The sequence below is a fragment of the Amblyomma maculatum genome, chromosome 9 (assembly GCF_055883805.1).
Source record: "Amblyomma maculatum isolate TAMU_Amacu chromosome 9, ASM5588380v1, whole genome shotgun sequence".
NCBI lineage: Eukaryota > Metazoa > Arthropoda > Arachnida > Ixodida > Ixodidae > Amblyomma > Amblyomma maculatum.
In genome coordinates this window covers 130,257,588-130,277,037 of record NC_139352.1, presented here as the reverse complement: position 1 = coordinate 130,277,037, position 19,450 = coordinate 130,257,588, and positions in this window count along the sequence as shown.

Genomic DNA, 19,450 nt, shown 5'->3' with positions numbered 1-19,450 from the left:
ACTGGAACCGCTGCAACAAGGCTTTTTTAACAGTTGCAATTATCAAGCGAATCTTCCGCTGTTATACGGCCGATGAATGCAGTCAACTTATTTAGTTGTATTTTCACAACTCACAGAGACTCAGATCTGGCACGGCGGGAACTGGCGCCCGAATCTTCCAGGCTCGCCAGATTGTGATGCAATTAAGGGCCCAGGAGCAGTCTACACGTGATCAGTGGTCGGTGGGGTTTCCACTCACCTGCAAGTCCGCGGCGACGCCGGATTCAGTGCTGTGGACTCTGCGAAGCCCTGGCTGTGGATGAGCTGTCGACTCGTGGAGGTCCTCTACAGACGTTTGGGTCCCGGGTACGGCCACAAATAACCCAAACATACAGCCAGAACTATGAAGACCAGCGAAAACACTCCAACTCTCTTTTACTTTTTCCTCTTACCCCACACTTCTCCCTTCTACTCTTTCTCTACTCGCGCTACCACCAGGCGCTATGCTACAATTTCATGACACTGGCGCTAATATTGCATGCAAGCAGAGTGCAAAACTAGCGGAATCATACTTTGTGACTTGCCTAATTGTTAATTAATGGTTCCTTTCTAATGGCACAGCTCTTCGTTAGCATACAGACCAACGGCAACTCATACACTAGGTAATGAAACTTCACTCGAATGTAGCAACTTTGCTCGGTAGTGTATCGATTGCGTGCTCGTCTCGCACTGAAGGGCCGGAGTTCGATTTCTGGTACGCTGAGAACAATTTTTATTCATTTGCTTCCTCGCAGATATTCGAGTTACAAAGGAGAGCAACACTAACACCGGCTTTTCTGTGCACGGAGCCCATGACGCCATCGCATTAATATTTGTTGCATATGTTTCTGTGGTTAGCGCAAGCGCCTCGCGCACTTGACGGTGGTCAGTTCACGCTCATGCATATCGGTAACGCGGCGCTATGAACAGGAATCGTCTTCGAAACATTTAATGTTTTCATAATACGTTATATTGCTTACACGGTTGTTATTAACAACACGACAATCTCTCAGGCGGAAATGGAAATCAGACTACCGCTTTGACATTTTTTTTTACTTGAATACTCATGGGAAAAACGTGACTTCTCACCGAAGCTGACTACTCCAGTTCGCGAAAGCAGCGCTCATCCCGTTTAGATAACTACCGAGATTGCTGCTGGTTTATTAGCTACTGGACAACTACTCCATCGTCGTCATGACATAGCCTGTCGGTGGCAACTATCCTACTGACTCTAGAGGGATGCATATTGATAAGCACGGGCAGGTGGCTTTGGCAACCCAGGTTGGCCGAAGCTGTTTCCAACCCCTGTATATGCAATAGCATCCTCCCACAGGAGCACGCCCTTTACGTGGCGTGTCGGTGAGTGGCGACACTGTGGGTTTCCGAGCCAAGTGCTTTCCATATTCCGTCGAAACAGGACCCCGCAGGAGCACCTTAGCAGGCCCTTGGGTGTCGGTGTGTAGCGACACCGCGGACTCCGAAGCGGCGCCAGAGCTTCGTTGGCTAGCAAACGTTGGCCAGTGCGCCTGCGCGTCTCCAACCTGAGCCCCGGGGGGCCCACTCCACAGGACATCATAGCTGTATGTCGCGGATGTCGGTGAGTGGCGCCACCGTGGGGAAACCGAGCCAAATGGGGGGTGCTGCGATCGTCAGGCAGCGGTCTAACAGTGCCCCCTTCCGCGTCGGTTCTCTGCCGCCAGGGAGCCGTCGCGGCAAAGCAAGCACTTGGGCCTTTCGGGGCTCAGGCTGTGGACACGCCCCCACAGGAGCAGCAGAGTGGCACGCCCCCGCTGTTCGGTGATTTGCGCCACCGTGGGTATCCGAGCTGAGCATAGTCCGTTTCGATGTTGAATGGAAAGGCACATCGCAGGAGCACTTCGGTTAGCCGCCGTTGGTGTCGGTGTGTTGGCGCCACCGCGAACTCCCAGCCAAACTCAAAAGAAGTGTGCTTCTTTTTTATTATGCGTACGATGGCTTTGAAGCAGTCACCGTCATTTTCTTAACATTTCACCTAGAAGCAACAGTACTATGCACTTTAAAGACGTATATATACGTCTTGCCATGTAAGAGCGATCGCGTGGAATATGTTGCTTTAAATTTCAGCTTCCACTTCCACTCCGTAAGCTACGATGGAAAGAAATATCAAACCACTCAGTTAATCATGGTACGCGCAAGAAGCTGAAAATTTTATAAAGAAGATTGATTGTAATATTTGTAATTCAACCCCGTAAAAAATTGAGTTCGCTCTCTTGGCGTAGTTGATGATTATATCTGCCTGTAAATATGTAGTAGCCCCTGCTACAGTAGGTGCTCTGTATGGAGCTGGATGCCGCATCTACGTAGAATGACAGCCGGTTGCAGCCTGCAACTTATTTCGAGAGCCAAAGCCCTGCCGTTCTCCTACACTTGTGGTGTATACAGGATGCATATTCTTGGGCAGAAGCTTAATGGTGAGCTGTTTCCTGACTGGTTCGCGTGGGTCTCTTGGTCCATTTACTTCTATGTGTTTGTGCATAGGCTGCCGAGGATTCTTCTGCCTAATTAAGTTTTCATATACCACACCATCTGAGCATTGATGTTTTCCTCGCAGATTTCCGCGAGTGCGTTGACAATGTCTAGTTGCAGACATTATTATGCAGCTGTGTAGTGATGAAGCCCTAGAGCCACTCAAAATGCTTGTATGATGTGGTACTCAAGGCGGATATTTCTGTGGAGAGATCAATAGGTAGGGAGGGGTATGCTATGTGGATGAAGCAACGCAATAAAAGTATGCTCTAATCTGCACAGGTCCCTTTCAATCACGCCGCTTCACATGAAGTCAACGCGTTCAAGTAGACCAAGATTGCCGACCGGTTGTCAAAGAAAATATCTTGATTGTCTCTGCGTTGTTGTAATAGCTCTATAAGCAGAGGAAAAATAGCCTCACTGGCTAAAATTTTAACGTTGAGAATAATGACACCTTAATGTGCCCGCATGCTTTTCACGCTACTTTATCTTCGGCATATAGTGATATATTACGCGAAATGTGATTCAGCTCACCCTACTGCTCACAAGCATTGGCCTGTTGCCCCGCAAGTCCATTATGCAAAATGAACCTTTCTTTACATAAAGTCGCGGAAATGTCATATATCATAGGAATTTGACGTATTCAGGTCAGTTATACGTGCGAAATTGCCCATTTAGCCTGCTCAATTGCTGTTGTTGCTTTGCTGGGTCATCTGCACGTATACCGACGCCATAGGATGAACTCTGATTAAGGTTAAACTGACCCGATTTATTCGCGTCGCGGGTGGCAATTGAAGAAAACGACGATGTGCAGTCCACAGCACAATATTGTCACGTAGTGGTGACGAGGTCGACGACACAAATGAAGGGTTGGTGATTGCACTAAAGAAACTCTTTATTTGGGCTGACTTGAACGCGCAAAAGAACTAAGCAACTCGGCGGCGGCGATAGAAACAAACGTGCTCGTCGATCGTCGAACAAAGAATGCTCGTCACACTCGGCAACGCTCATTTTAAAGGCTGCACAGAACAATCTAGATAACGTCGCAAACAGCTACCAGCACGGGCTGGAACATTGTGGAAAGACACCCGAGTGGCCGGAACCTTCCAGACAGATCTCGGTGCATCTTGCGCTACAAAAAAAGTGATAAAGGTGTGACTCGCGACATCGAGCATTAACAAACAAAGATTACGGAACTGATACGAGGTCCAGAATCAGAGTGATAAGCCTGTATGCCGGCGGCCGCCAAAAAACAACAAATAGTGTTTTGAAGGTTTCGCGGCATTACTCCCCCCTTAAAAAAACATCGCCTCGATGTTCCAAAACAAAGAAACTTAAACATAAACACTGCAAAGTTTAAACACCACAGATTCTTTAACGCGCGTAATATGGCTTCAGTCGTACAACATGTACAATTTCTGGGCGTGCGCGTCGCCGTTGTGATGCTGACGTTCCGTCGGGAATGACTTCATTGTCCAGTGGTCCGACGCGGCGAAGGATTTTGTATGGCCCAAAGTATCGACGCAACAACTTTTCACTTAATCCGCGACGGCGCATTGGTGTCCAAACCCACACTTGGTCTCCGGGATTGTACTCTGCGTGGCGTCGTCGTAAATTGTATCGTCGGCTGTCGGTGCGCTGTCGGTCTTTAATACGCAGCCGTGCGAGTCGTCGGGCTTCCTCTGCACGCTGCAGGTAGGCGGCGACGTCAAGGTTGTCTTCGCTGCTTACGTGCGGCAGCATTGCGTCGAGCGTCGTCGTGGGCTCCCTGCCGTACACAAGCTTAAACGAGGTCGCTCAGGTCGTCTCCTGGACTGCCGTGTTATACGCGAAGATCACGTACGGCAAGATGGCGTCCCAGGTCTTGTGTTCAGCGTCGACGTACATAGCGATCATGTCCGCGATCGTTTTGTTCAGGCGCTCCGTAAGGCCATTGGTCTGGGCATGGTACGCAGTTGTTCGTCGATGGCTTGTATGACTGTATTCCAGGGTGGCTTGCGTCAACTCTGCCGTAAACGCCGTTCACCCCTGTCCGTGATGAGCACTTCTGGGGCGCCGTGTCGCAAGAGAATTTGTTCGACACAAAATTTGGCGACTTCTGCCGCGGTACCATTTGGTAGTGCTCTTGCTTCGGCGTAACGGGTAAGGTAGTCAGTGGCCACGATGATCCACTTGTTACCCATAGACGAAGATGGAAAGGGGCCGAGGAGATCCATCCCAATTTGTTGAAAGGGCAGGATTGGAGGCGAAATAGGGTTTAGTAGTCCTGCTGGTCTGATCGGCGGCGTCTTGCGTCGCTGGCACTAACGACACGTCTTCACGTAGTGGGCAACTTCGGCAGGCAGTCGCGGCCAGTAATACTTCTCCTGGATTCGACGCAACGTGCACGCAAATCCTAGGTGGCCTGCTGTGGGCTCATCATGCAATGCCTGCAGAATTTCTTGCCGAAGGGTTTTAGGCACTACGAGAAGCTGCGCGGTCTTGTTGGGTGCGAAGTTGTTCTTCACGAGGAGGCCATTGCTTAACGTGAAGGATGATAAATGTCGCCTGAAACACCAGGAGGAGAGGCGGTCTTTCCTTCCAAGTAATCGGCTAGCGCTTTCAGCTCAGGGTCTGATCGCTGTTGTTCTGCGAAACTGCTGGCGCTTACCGGTCCCAAAAAGGCGTCGTCGTCATCGTCCTTCGGGGGAGCATAGACGGGAGCGCGGGATAAGCAGTCTGCGTCGGATGCTTCCGCCCCGACTTATAGACTACAGTCATGTCAAATTCTTAAATTCGTATGCTCCATCTGGCAAGGCGGCCGGAAGGATCTTTCAAATTAGCCAGCCAGCAGAGCGCGTGATGGTCGCTTACCACCTTGAATGGTCGGCAGTATAGGTATGGACGAAACTTAGAAGTGGCCCAGATGATTGCAAGGCACTCCTTTTCGGTCGTCGAGTAATTGACTTCGGCTTTTGTGAGGGACCTGCTAGCGTAGGCGATTACTTTCTCCTGTCAGGCACTCTTCTGGACGAGAACGGCTCCTAGGCCCACACTGCTCGCGTCGGTGTGAATTTCGGTCTCGGCGTTTTCATCAAAGTGGCCAAGTACAGGAGGGTATTGCAGGCGGCGCTTAAGTTCGTCGAACACTTCTCCTTGCGGCGCTTCCCATTAAAAAGGTACGTCAGCCTTTGTAAGCTGCGTCAACGGTTCGGCGATCCGCGAAAAGTTTCTGACAAATCGTCGATAATAAGCGCACAGCCCAAGGAATCGGCGCACAGATTTCTTGTCGGCAGGCGGTGGGAATTGTGCGATTGCAGCTGTTTTCTGCGGGTCTGGGCGAATACCGTCCTTGCTAACGATGTGACTTAGGAACCGGAGTTCTTCGTAGGCGAATTGACACTTCTCTGCTTTTAGCGTTAGTCCCGATGACTTGATGGCTTCCAGCACTGTCTGTAGTCGTTTTAGGTGGTCTTCAAAGTTTGACGAGAAGACAACAACGGCGTCCAAATATACCAAACAAATTTGCCACTTCAAGCCTGCCAGGACTGTGTCCATTACTCGTTGAAACGTGGCTGGTGCGGAGCAGAGGCCAAATGGCATCACCTTGAACTCATAAAGACTGTCCGGTGTGATGAATGCGGTCTTCTCGCGATCTCTTTCGTCGACCTCAATTTGCCAATATCCGCTCTTCAGGTCCATCGATGAGAAGTACCTTGCATTGCAGAGCCGGTCGAGAGTGCCGTCGATGCGGGTAAAGGGTAGACATCCTTCTTCGTTATGCTATTCAAGCGGCGGTAATCAACGCAGAAACAATGTGTGCTGTCTTTCTTGACCAAAACGACTGGTGCCGTCCAGGGGCTGTCGATGGCTGCATTACGTCATCACGCAGCATTTCCTCAACTTGATCGCGAATGGCCTGCCGTTCTCGCTGCGATACACGATAAGGGCTTTGGCGCAGAGGTCGTTCGTGTTCGTCCGTTAAAATGCGATGCTTGGCCAGTGGTGTTTGTCGTACCTTCGATGATGACGAGAAGCACTCCCTGTAGTTTCGAAGAAGACTGCGGATCTGGTTTTTCCTGCTGTGGGTCAATACTGGGCTGATGTCAAATGTGGGCTGACGGAATCGGTCCGGTGCGTCTTCCAGTGGTTAGTCGTGGAGGGCGAGTACGTCTTTGAGGTCCGCTAATTCGCCGAGAAAGGCGATGGTCGTGCCCTTGTTGAGATACGGTATTATTCAGTGAAGTTTGTTACCAGCACCTGAGCTTGTCCTCTCCAGAATCTCGCGATGCCTCTTGCGATGCCGATACCTCGTTCCAAGAGCAATTGGATATTTCCTTCGACGATGCCTTCAGCGGTTACGATGTCTGTGCTACCTACGCTGAAGGCGACGCTTGATCGGGTCGGCACGGTCAATTCTCCGTCGAGGACGTTTAGAGCGGCGTATTGCGTCGAAGTCGTCGTAGCAGGTATGGCTTTGTCTGCAGAGAGCTTGATGAGCTTAGATCGGAGGTCGATGATAGCCCTATTTACATTTAGTAAGTCCATGGCTAAAATTACGTCGCGGGAACACGGCTGCCAGACCACAAAGCTGGTGGGGTAAGTACGCCCATTTCGGTTATTCTTGCAGTGCATCGTCCCGATGGAGTAATCAGGTTGCCACCTGCGGTGCGAATCAGCGGGCCATCCCAAGCGGTGGTAACTTTTCTTACCTGAGAGGCTAACGGTCCACTAATGACTGAATAGTCAGCTCCGGTGTCTACAAGGGCAGTGACTCTGCGACCGTCGATATCAACTTCAAGGTCACTTGTTCGCGTCCTCGCATTGCACGTGGGCCTTAGTGTCCGATCTCGGCTCCGTCGTTTCTTCAGGTCATGGCCGGGGCATACCATTGTTACTTCGCTGGGCGGCGGTGTCTGCTTGCACTCTGGTCCTGTTGTCGTCGATGTCGTCGTGTGGAGCGGCGATGAAATGGTTGCGTTGTCGTTAGTGGTCGTCGGCGGCGGAGGATCTTCGTCTTTTCGCCGTTCAGCAACCTCACCTCCAAAGGTTGCTGCCTTTAGTTTCCCCTACGGGGGCTAGGAGACCGTCCTTGCACGTAACCGCGGCCCGGCGACGCAAATCGGGCATTGTACGGTGATGGGGAGCGTGACAGACGCCTTGGCGACGAGTGCTCTCTGCTGCGCAGGAAGTCGTTGATTTCCTCTGGTCGCTCGTCAGGACGGGGTCGTGGGGCGTGGACAGCAAAACCACGGAGGCCGATCCGCCTGTACGGGCAGTGACGGAGAATGTGTCCTGCCTCACCACAATGGAAGCAGAGCGGTCGGTTGTTTGCTGTCCTCCAGGCGTCGCACTTTCTGGGGCTTGGGGTCCGTTGGTAGGCTTGGCGGGCGGGGACCAAGGGGCGGCTTTCGGAAGTAGGATGGTAGCGACGAGGGCTTGGCAGGTCACGTCGGCTTGGGAGGTCGCGTCGGGGTGCAGGACGACATAATGCAGCTGCATAGTCCATCGCTGCTGATTCATGCTCTGGAGCCGTCGGAGTCGTCGCTTTAGGAACGCCCAGCGCCTGCTGAACTTCTTCACGGACGACGTCCGCGAGCGTCGCCACCTGGGGTTGTTGCGATGATGGCAGCATTCGGCGGAGCTCCTCTCGCACAATCTCCCGGATGAGGTCCCGAAGGTTCTCTCCGCTTGCAGATGCGCTGGGGTAGTGGCATGAGTAGTCTGGTTGAAGTGGTCGCTCGTAGTGGCGCATCCGGATGTCCAACGTCTTCTCGATGGTCGATGCTTCACTTTCAAATTCTTCCACAGTTTTCGGCGGGTTGCGGACAAGCCCCGCAAAAAGCGACTCTTTAACTCCTCGCATTAGGAATTTCACTCTATCACCTTCGGTTATGTTAGGGTCGGCGCGGCGAAACAGGCGTTTCATCTCCTCTGCGTAGACCAGGACGGGCTCGTTTGTTAGTTGAATTCTTGATTGGAGGAGGGCCTGAGCTCTTTCTTTTGGGACAGAACTTGTAAAGGCCATCAAGAACTGTGCTTTGATTATCTCCTAATCCTTGAAAGAAGTCTCGTGATTTTCAAACCAAATTCGGGCATGTACTTGAAGAACAAAGTAGACCTGCCTGAGTTTCGCAGCGTCGTTCCAGCCGTCGAAATCTGCCACACGGTCGAAAAGGTCCATCCAATCTCCCGCATCTTCATCCGGTAGTCCATAGAAGCAGGGGGGCTCACGAGGTTGGACGAAAACAACCGGTGCTGTAGGCTGGGCCATTGTCAGCGTCGATGCCTTCCGAGATCGAATGGGGTCAGGCAGCAGACCGTGTTCGGGTTGTAGGCCTTGAAGTCGGCGGCTGGCTCGGTGACCTGTAGGCTGGTCTTCCAGGGCGACAGGAACACGGCTTGGGTCTTCATTGAAGGATCAAAGGCAGCACCTCCACCAGATGTCCCGTAGTGGTGATGAGGTCGACGACACAAATGAAGGGGTCGATGATCGCACTAAAGAAACTCTTTATTTGGGCTGACTTGCGCCCGCAAAAGAACTAAGCAACTCGGCGGCGGCGATAGAAACAAACGTGCTCGTCGATCGTCGAAAAAAGAATGCTCGTCACACTCGGCAACGCTCAATTTAAAGGCTGCACACAACAATCTAGATAACGTCGCAAACAGCTACCAGCACGGGCTGGAACATTGTGGAAAGACACCCGAGTGGCCGGAACCTTCCAGACAGATCTCGGTGCATCTTGCGCTACAACAAAACACATAAAGGTGTGACTCGCGACATCGAGCATTAACAAACAAAGATTACGGAACTGATACGCGGTCCAGAATCAGAGTGATAAGCCTGTATGCCGGCGGCTGTTAAAAAACAACAAATACTGTTTTGAAGGTTTCGCGGCATTATTATGGTGCAGCTTAACACGTGGCGTGATATCGTACAGCTGATAAGCGATCTTTGTAATCGGCTGAATGGTGTCTCCGCAGCCGACAAGACCTAGTAGGGACGCTATATTCCGACATTTTCCCCACATAGTTTGTCAGTATTCGGCAGGGCTACCGCTTGTAGCTTCTTTAAACGAAAAAATGTATTATGTTTTGAAAACCTTTTCGCGATATTTGTTTGGTGATGGACTCGCCAATCAGTTTATTGTATGTTATCGTACCGCATTGCTGTTGAGATTAGAATGAAATTGATTCTGAGCGCCCTGAGTGCAGCTAGAGGCCACCGAGCTAGATATGCAGACATATGAACAAGCTTCTAAATCTGGATAAATAAAATGGTGCTCTTCACTGCGTCATTTGTCATACAGATTTGCATTCAGCGCTGATGACAACGCCCATAAAACTCAATTCGACACCCACTCTGTGTGAATCGAACCTGGCTGGAGACAATCTGGCGAAGCTCAGCGCCCGCTTTATCTTTGTCTAAGGATCCGCGCTACCGTTACTTCGATCGGACCTGATCGCCGACCTTGGACACCATCAGAGCGTCAGCCGTGTAGGCAGTGGCCGCGCCGCGCCCACCTTGAGGTCGTCACCAGGGGCCGCCATCTGTGCCTCGGCTGACAACGCTACAGTCAACGAGTGCGGTTTCTTCATCGTGCGCCATAACGCCGAAGCCCGCGTCTAGAAAAGGCGCTCCTGCAGATCGTCTCCAGCGAGCCTGCAGAGTTGATGCAGAAAGAACCGAAGCTTTTTCATGCGCTTTTGACGTTTAATATAAAGCCCAGAGCAGATATGTTTAAACGCTGAGTCACTGGGCATCATGCTAAAACATGTCCCGACTCCAAGATATCAGTTGGGAAGAAAATTATTTTGGTAACCACCACCACGTAGAAATGACGCACTTTTTAAAAGATAAACAAAGTATAGCTATACAATATTGTCACGCGGCCATTTTGGCTGGTAACTAGAAGGTTTTAATGGGCGTCGACCCAAAAGCCCCCGGAGTGCACGTCAACAGCACCGAGAGACGATCGTCGCCCAAATTCAGCCTCTTCGCATCGAACGTCACGAGGCCACTTCCACTTCTTCAAGAAAGCGCACGAGACTCGCGGTGAGATGCCGCTGTTCCTCACGCTACATTACCCCCTAAAAGAATCATCGGCCCGACGAAATCGAAAGAAACGAATTGAGTAAGAAAAAAAGAGTGCTCACTAGAAGATTGCAGTAAGGCGGAGTGCTACGTTTCCTGCTTTAAGGCAGATCTCTCGAAACGTAGCGCTTCATATGTGCACCAAGTGAACCTCTTCGGGTTCTGCTGGGGACGAGTAATGGAAACGCTGTCAGGAAGCACTTCATATGTGATGTTACTAAGTTGACAGAGCACTTTCTAGGGGCAAAAGGACTGGTTTAGAAATTTCTCGTATAGACCACGACGTCGAATTGAAGTCCAGAGCCAAACATCTGTCACCTGGTTCGAAAGTCACTACACGGTGAGTGTGATTTCAACGCTGGGCATCTCGGCCTTGCTGGTTCTGGATGAGTGCCCCGGCCAACTGTCGCGCCTCTTTTGCGAGCTGTAACTTCCTCAGTACCAATTTCGAAGCCATGGCTGTCATGGGACAACACGGCTTCCAGCATTGTTGAAACTTCGCGGCAATACAATAGAAAGAAGGGTGCCATTTTTGTGGTTTCCTGCTACGCTGTGTTGTATGCGAATGTGACGCACAGCAGGAGGTCATCCTAAGACCGATCCTCAACATCCAGGTACATAGACATCATGTCGGTGAGAGTTTCGTTGAAACGTCAGTCTGTGGATGGTAAGCGATTGGCCTGCGATGGGTAGGGCCGCTGAGCTGCATGAAAGATTCCAGACGTTTGGCAGTGAAAGCTGTGCCTCGTTCCTTTATTATAACTTTCGGGGCAGCCGCAAGTAATTGGGAAGTAATTGGCGTATTGACCAGTAACAACTCTGGTGACCGGAGGTGGGCTCGTCATGACATGCCTGCAAGATTTATTTGCGAGGAAACTCCGGCACGACGATGAAATAATCTTTTCCCGCCGAAGCAAGGTTGATGTCGTATAACACACTGTTTTGCCTGCAAAATAATGACTGCAGCCTGGAGAAGGGACGGAAAATCTCTGTACGCACTTCCAGAACCTCTATGAGTGGTGTGAGAGCCAAATAATCACGTTGTTTCTGCGAACCACTGGCGCGTCGATGGCTGCGGTAAGGGGAAATTCAGCTTCTTCGTCTTCACCTGCAACCTCGACACATTAACGGGATAAGCAGTCGGAATCGTTATGCTGACACCCGGACTTACACACGATGGTCATGATGAACTCCAGTAACCGTAAACTTCATCGTGCAAGGCGTCCGGAGGGATCTCGCCAGTTTATTAACCTGCACAGAGTGGTGATAGCTCACGATCCGAAAGTGCCGGCACTGCCTCTGCGGCGCAGACGACCCGAAATTTCATGATCGCCCATACAACAGCGAGACATTCGTTTCGGCAGTAGAATAGTTGGATTCGGCACGGCTGGCGTATGCCATGACTCGCTCGCCACCGCCCTGCCACTGGACGAGTACAGCACCGAGGCCCACTTTGCTGGCATCTTTGTCTACCAGACTCGGCAGGAGCATCGAAGGCAGCTATCGCAGGTGTCTGCAAGTGGTGCCGCAACTCCTCCAATGTCTTTCGTGGTTCCTTTGTCCAGGTGAAGGTGACATCATCTCGAGTGAGACGCGTCATTGGGGTGGCGAGTCCTGAAAGTTTTTCACTAAATCTGCGTTAATAGGGTCAGAGGCCTAGGGAAACGGCGAACTGTCGTCTTGTGGGACGGAGTGGGAAATTTGGCGGCGGCTGCTGTTTTATCGGGATCGGTCTGAACACCTCGGTAACTGATGACGTGACCCACGAAGAAGTGCTCTTCATAACCAAAGTGACACTTGTGTTTCAACGTGAGGAGAGCACATTTGAGCACAGTGGAGAGACGTTGGAGGTGGGCCTCGAACGTTGGCGAAAACACAATAACGTCCAATAGAACGGCGCAAGGACACGATCACTGGAAATGAAGAGGGATAGAAAGAGCGCCTGCTTCTAACTGAGTTTTTGCCTAAGACACCACTTTTATCCGCCAGTGTACATCAGAAACAATATATTCAAAAAAAAAATAATACAATAAATAAATTGTACAACAGATTGCGACAAAATACCCAATACATGATGTGTTAAAGAAAATACCTATGGCAGCCAAAACAAGGCACAGATATCCGAATCGTGATAAAATGGCTCATTATAAGGAACTTCACACGGTCATCAAACCCAAAAACATTGTATTCAAAAGAGCCGATAAAATGCCGTTCTAGTTATCTACACGTGACCGTCTAAAACCCCCGTTCCTGGCCGCTGAGCTTTACCGGCGATTTCGTTAGGCCCAGCTTTCTCTATATGATAAGCCTCAATTATTCACTCTTAACTCGCTTTCTCCCTTTGTCGATGAATATTGCACCGTGATGGAAGGCGCAGTATTTATCGGTAGTGAAGTTTTTGCAATGTTTTATGTAATATACACTGGCCTATAAAAGGTGACCCCTTCTGAAATAAACTCAGTTGGTAGTAAGCGCTTTTTCTATCCCTCTTATTTTCCTGTGATCGATTCCTTGCGCCGTTCCATTGGTTACTATGAACCAGTAGCCCAACAGCAAGTAATTCTACAATAACGCCGTCAAGGCAGGGTAGACACATCTGCCGTATAAGAGCAGATAGATCTGCGTTCATTACTAGATGAAATGTCGCTGGAGTGGAGCAAAATAGAAAAGGCACGATCTTGAATTCATACCGTCCACCTGGTGAGAAAAACGCTATGTTCATTGACTGAAGAGATGAAAGGTAGCGCATTTGGCGTAGCTGGTCTAACGAGTCATCAATGCGTGGCAGCTAGTAGGCGACATTTTTGTAGCGAAGGCTGCACTTCGGTAAGTGTTCAAGCCGTCGGTGTAACACCGTGTTACAGTGGCACCGTTGAATACGAACAGAAAACAACCAAAATAAGATGAAAAAGAAGAACAAGAAGGAAAATAAGAAAAAGACGGAGAAGGAGAAGTAGGATAATGGGAAGAAGAAGCTGAAAAAAAAGCAGAAAAATAACAAAAAATAAGAAAAAGGATAAGAAGTTCACGAAGAAAAAGAAGAAAAAATTGTAGCGGTTTAAGCATGGCTTGAACGTGGTGCTAAGCGAAAGCTGTGGGTATTGCAGCGAATTTTTCTGCGGACAACTGGATTTAATGTGCAGGCGTCAAAACTTTCGAACAAAACTTTGTCCTAGCAACTCGCTCTTATCGTTCACATCTACCAACTACCGAGTTGTCTGTCTTCTTCTTTTTCCTCCTAATTTTCTTCTTATATTTGCTACCCCTTCTTCTTCTTTTTCCTTTTTTTCTTTTCCGTCTTTTTTTTTCTTCCTTTTCTTCTCCTTATTATTCTTCCTCTGTCTTCTTTTCTTCTTTTATTTCTTCTTCACTTTCTTCTTTTTCTTCTTCGTCTTCCACAGTGCCACGGGGCCACGACAACGGCTTGAAAAACTCCCACAGTGTAGCTTTCGCTACAATATAAGAAGAAGACAGATATCTCAATATTTAGTAGAGGCGAACGACCCCAGCGAGTTGCTAGGACATAAGGTTCGCACGAACATTGTGACGGTGGTGTGCCCCGCAGTTCAACGTAGAGACGATGTCACACCACTACAAGTCTTCTACACCCGAATGAGAACGGTCAATAACGAGATGCAAGGGGTGTGTATAGGTGAAGGATTCCCCTGTGTCCTAAATAAGCCTGAATATCTTCACTTTGAAGCCGCACCTAAGCGTAGCCGTGCAGATTGCTTTCGCGTACCTCCGGGCTTAACCACAAGCAAAACAACAGCTAATTTTGTGGGACCAGATTAGCTTACGGTGGTCCACCCAAAACCTTAAACTTCCGTCTTTCTTCTTAACGATACCAACAGGTGAAGCCCAGGGGCTCGTCGATGGCTGCATGACACCGTCATTTACCATCTCGTCTACCTGATGAACAATGACTTCGCGTTCTCGCTGTGACTCTCAATACGGGCTACGTCGGACTCATCGGGTACCATCGTCGGTTATTAGGCGGTGCTTGGTCAGGGGCGTCTCTTTAAATACGGAGGCGGACGAGACCCAGTCCAGCTACTTTGTTCATCTGATGAGAAGAGAGGAGTCGCTGGAGAAAGATTTGATGTTGGGAAAGGCTGAGGGTCGCCGGAGAAGGGGTAGGCAGCGAACGCGATGGTTAGATGGCATCCTCGAGGCACTGCAGATGAAGTTATGTGATGTTAGGAAGATAGTGAGAGACCGGAAAGTGTGGCGTGACATGGTCTATAGGGTCACGAAGAGTCGGACACGACTGAACTGAACTGGTCATGGCTAGGGCTATGGTTAACGTATTCAGATATGTGGCGCAAACAAACACAAACACGTTTGTGTTTGTTTGCGCCACATATCTGAATACGATGATGCACCAACTCGCCCCTCAAGCCGTTATTTTGGACTATAGTTAAATCTGGCAGCGAAGAGAGACTGGCCAGTAGAGTAGAGTAAGGCTCAAGGTCAGTGCGACCTCGGCCAAGGTGCGACCATGACGAAAGCGCGATCACGGCGAAGTGGCGAAGCGGCGGCCGTAGTGCAGTTCTCACTACAAAAATCCCGAAAGGGTCAACGGCGTTAACAAACGTGGCCAGGTTCTCAGCGGCGGTATTACAGCGACCGCTGGAAAATTGCGTGCCAGATGTCTTCCTTCAGAACAGGTGGCTGCATGAAAGGGCCCTGATGGGGTGACGGATGGTAGGATGCTCATGGGAAAGTGGCTGAGGAGCGGGTGGCGGCTGTGATTCAAAAGGAAGATGCTGCGCGGGAGGCACCGCTGGCCGACGGAGAGCTGCTGCGTATCTTATGGAACGTGGCTCGGAGGTGGAACTCGAGGAGCTCTTCGCGAACTACGTCGCGGGTCAGCTCACGCAGCGAGACACGTTGAGTGGGGCCGTTCAAAGTGAGCACGTTGATGAAGGGCTAACCGCAGGCAGACTCTGCGTCGGCCTCTTTACAGCAGTGCTCGTTCGATGAGGGTAAGTTCATTGATGAAGTTCGTACCGCTTTGAGGAGTACTGCTAACGAAAACCGGAGATAAGGGGTTCTTTTACGCCCTGCATCATGTGGCGCAACTTCGATGATTCCGTCATGTCGGAATCAGCCTACCGATAAAGACGGGTCACCTCCTCAACGAACATTGCCATGCTCTCGCTAGCCTGTCACACAATATTCTAGGAGGCGGCGTGCGCGATCACGGTGGTCGTGGCTGGCAAAAGCATCGCGCAACACACGCCCGAAAAAATTCCAGCGTTGAAGACTAGCCTTCCTATTCTCATACCACGTTTTAGCGCAGTCTCAAGCGCGAAATAGACCTTGCCCAGCTTCTCAGCAGGGCTCCAATGAATGATTGAGTTCAGCCACTGGCTTAAACTGTTTTATCCAGTGTTCGATATCTTCCCCAGCACAGCCGCGGAAATTGAAGCTCGCACGAGGCTGCTGAAGGAGCAAATGATATTGACTTGCCCGAGCCATTGCAGAAATCTCAATTGATCGGTCGGTTGCTGCCGCTTCAGGTAGTGGAGCAAATTCCAGCGATCGACTTTTTGTGGCTATGAGCCTAGCGTGCTGCAGTTTACGCTGCACATGTCCAATTGCAGAGGTTTAACCATGGTCACCACGATAAATCCCGGTGCGATGGCGCAAATAATCACGAAGGTCAAGAGCAAAAACCTACTTATGACCTCATCGGGGAGGCGGCGCATTAAATAGCGGAACTTTGACAAAACTTCTTCGTAACCTCAAGGGGTCAAGTGAATGCAGCTAGCCCAGGACCGGGTTAATTGGAGTAATATAGAAGAGGCCTCCGCCTTTCAGTGGGTATATCTCAGGCTGAGGATGAGGATGATGATGAAACCTGGTTACATGACTGAATGCACCCAGGTTCGAGCACTACCGGTTGGAATCCGCTGTGATTGTTTTCTCTCAGTGCGAAAAACTGTAATAGGTCGCCAGCAGTCATTGATCACTCATAGACTCCACCAATTTCTATCTCTCTCTTGGCTGGCTAACTTGAAAAACCCCGCTATACCGGACTTGGTTTGAATTAAACGCGTTATGCCCCGTGGGTGTGATATCACGATCCAGCTTAACCGATCAACGTGACAGCGCAAACAACATGGCACAGGATTCTTGGTCTGTGACCGTGGTGGTGGTGGTGGTAAAAACTTTATTAGTGAAGCATAAAAAAATAAACTTAAGTTGCCACCGTTCAGTGGGTGGCCTTCCGGTTGCTGGTCGTGGCCTTCAGGTCACGCCTGGCGGCGCCTTCCACTGCCCAGGTAGTACACCGCTGTGGAATATGTGGCTCCGAGCTGGTTAAAGCAGCCTCTTACAGCTGCGGGCTGTTTATTTGCCAGGAGACGGGGAGAAAGTGCCCCGGACAAGAGTACAGAATGTGAGCATAGTCTGCTCGGATATATCTGCAAAGCGTGCATTTGGGCGAGAACGCACCGGGGTGAACAAGGGCAAGGCGTGCAGGGGAGAGGAAAGTGCGGGCCTGTAAATGGCGCCACGTTTAAATGGCGCCACGTATTCTGTTCAAATTTTAGATAGCGACTTGTGAGGGGGAGGGAGGGATAAACGGGAGTTGCAGTAGTGGAGCTTGATGTAATGGAAGGTAAGGAGGGAGTCACGTGTGTCCATCCTGTGGCGGAGGAGGCCAGCTCGGTCGGTCCTCTCTCGAGAGATAGAATTTGTCGCCTCATTTCCAGGGTGCCCTGCGTGAGCCGGAACCCAGAAGAGTTGGATAGGATGGGAAGGGGGAGGCGTGCTTAAGAATATTGAGCGTAGAGGAAGAGATTCTACCTTTTGCAAAGTTGCGGACTGCGGTCTTAGAGTCGCTAAAGATGAAAAGCGTAGGTGTTTTGGCAATGGCGAGGGCGATGGCTGCTTCCTCAGCGGCAGTGGAAGTGAGAGCAGGAATACTGGCGATGGAGAGGGGGGCTCGTGTATTGGAAACAGTGGCCAGGCCATAAGCGGGGTGCAAGAGGTAGGGTGCCGCATCAGCATCAGACCAATTACCATAGTGGCACCAGAGGGTGGAGGCGCGGGTAGATCGGCGAGCGGCATGATGCTCAAGAAGAATGTTCTTGCGAAGGGGCTTGCCAGTGAGCAAGAAGAGGGAGCTGGGCAAGGGTTGGGGGTGACACAGACAGGGGAGACAGGGGTCAAGCGAAGTGAAGGAAGAAGGGCTCTGCCAGGGGTAGTGCGAGATAAACGATCGAGTTGTGCCACGCGATGGGCCTCAACAAGTTCTGAAAGAGTATTGTGGACACCCAACGACCGCAGACGAGAAGTGGGGGTGGAAGTGGGAAGCCCGAGAGCCGACTTATAGGTTAGGCGGATGAGACAGTTGACTTTGTCTTTCTTGGCACAGTACAGAAAGAGTTAAGGGAGGGTTTAGACATGCCGGCTTAGCACAAAGGCAGTGGTCGTATCGGATCTTGCACAGTAGAAACAGTACTACGTGGTCCAAACCTCTGCGCTTGCAGACTGTAAAGCCGTCTTGCGGCATGGGAACAAACTGTTCATCTATAAGCGTAGCTGTGTACGTGGCAATGAATGAAACTAGAGTTCAGCAGCCGCTGGATGGCTGTCTCGTTTGCGGCACCAGAGGCTAATAACCAGAGCACTCGCCACAAATGACACCAAGATTTCGATTCGGCGCAAGTGTCTCTCTTTTATTCTGATGAACCTCATAAGCAGAAAGACAGAGAAATAACATTTATTTGTACCCGTCAAAAGGTTTGTGAGGATCCGAGGCGCAGCTCTGTCCCAGCCTTATCCTCCCCCTCAGCCGTCGACCTGGATCTCCTGGAACTGAGCAGCGGCCAGGGCGAGACGGATGACTTCAAGTTTCCCTTTTTCGTCATGTTCGAGAAGTAGTGCTTCCGAAGGCTCATCTGTTCTGTGAGGTTCTCCGAGCCAGGGACGCTTCCATATCATGTGGATCATGCCCGCTATGCCATCGCAATGTTTGCACTTGGGGCGAAACATTTCCGGATGTCACTTGCTCTGAAGTTAGGATTTCGGGAATACTCCAGTTTGTAGCTTACGCCCCATAACCTCCTCGCTTGTGGTGAGTTTCTTACACGCTTTTGGAAATATTGATCTGCCTAATTTGTAATAATGTAAGATATTCTGATAGGTGTTAAGGTCATCAACAGTAGGGGCTCCTCATCGCGCAAGGGGTACGGAGTTGAGTATAACAAGTTACTGGGATGCCAGAAGGTAGCTAATCCACGGGCCAGTACGCGCGCTTTCTCGTTCCCTCTCAACCCCCGGTGCCCCGGTGTTCAAATGAGTGCGACCTGCTCTTGTGATGATGGACCACTGGCCAACACTTTTATTGCTATGGCCGAAATGCAGCCCGTGTCAAAGTTTCTAATCGCTGATTTTGAGTCTGTAACCATACTTTTGACCTGTTGTTGGGTTAGAGCTAGCGCAATGGCCACCTCTTCCGCCTCCGCTGCGGTCGAGTGTCGGGTGCTGCAGCAAACTGCCGAGCCCCTGTTTTCTCCAGTTGCTACTGAAACGCGTCCGATATCGTCCGCGCATTGTGCGGCATCTCTGCCCTCAAAACGGGCTTGCAAGGCTGCTGCTCTATCCCTCCTCCGGCTTTCATGGTAGACGGTGTGCACGTTTCGGGGGAGCGGAGGCTTTTTTAATTTCTCCATAACCTGTCTAGGAACATTGTACGTCTGGAGCATGCTTGCGGCTCATAGCTTAATTTCTTCAAAATATTCCGACCAGTATGACCGCGCAACAGTCTCTGGTATTGCGAGTTCGTTGCAGACTCAATAAGCTCTTTGAGGGTATTGGAAACACCTAGTATTGAAAAAC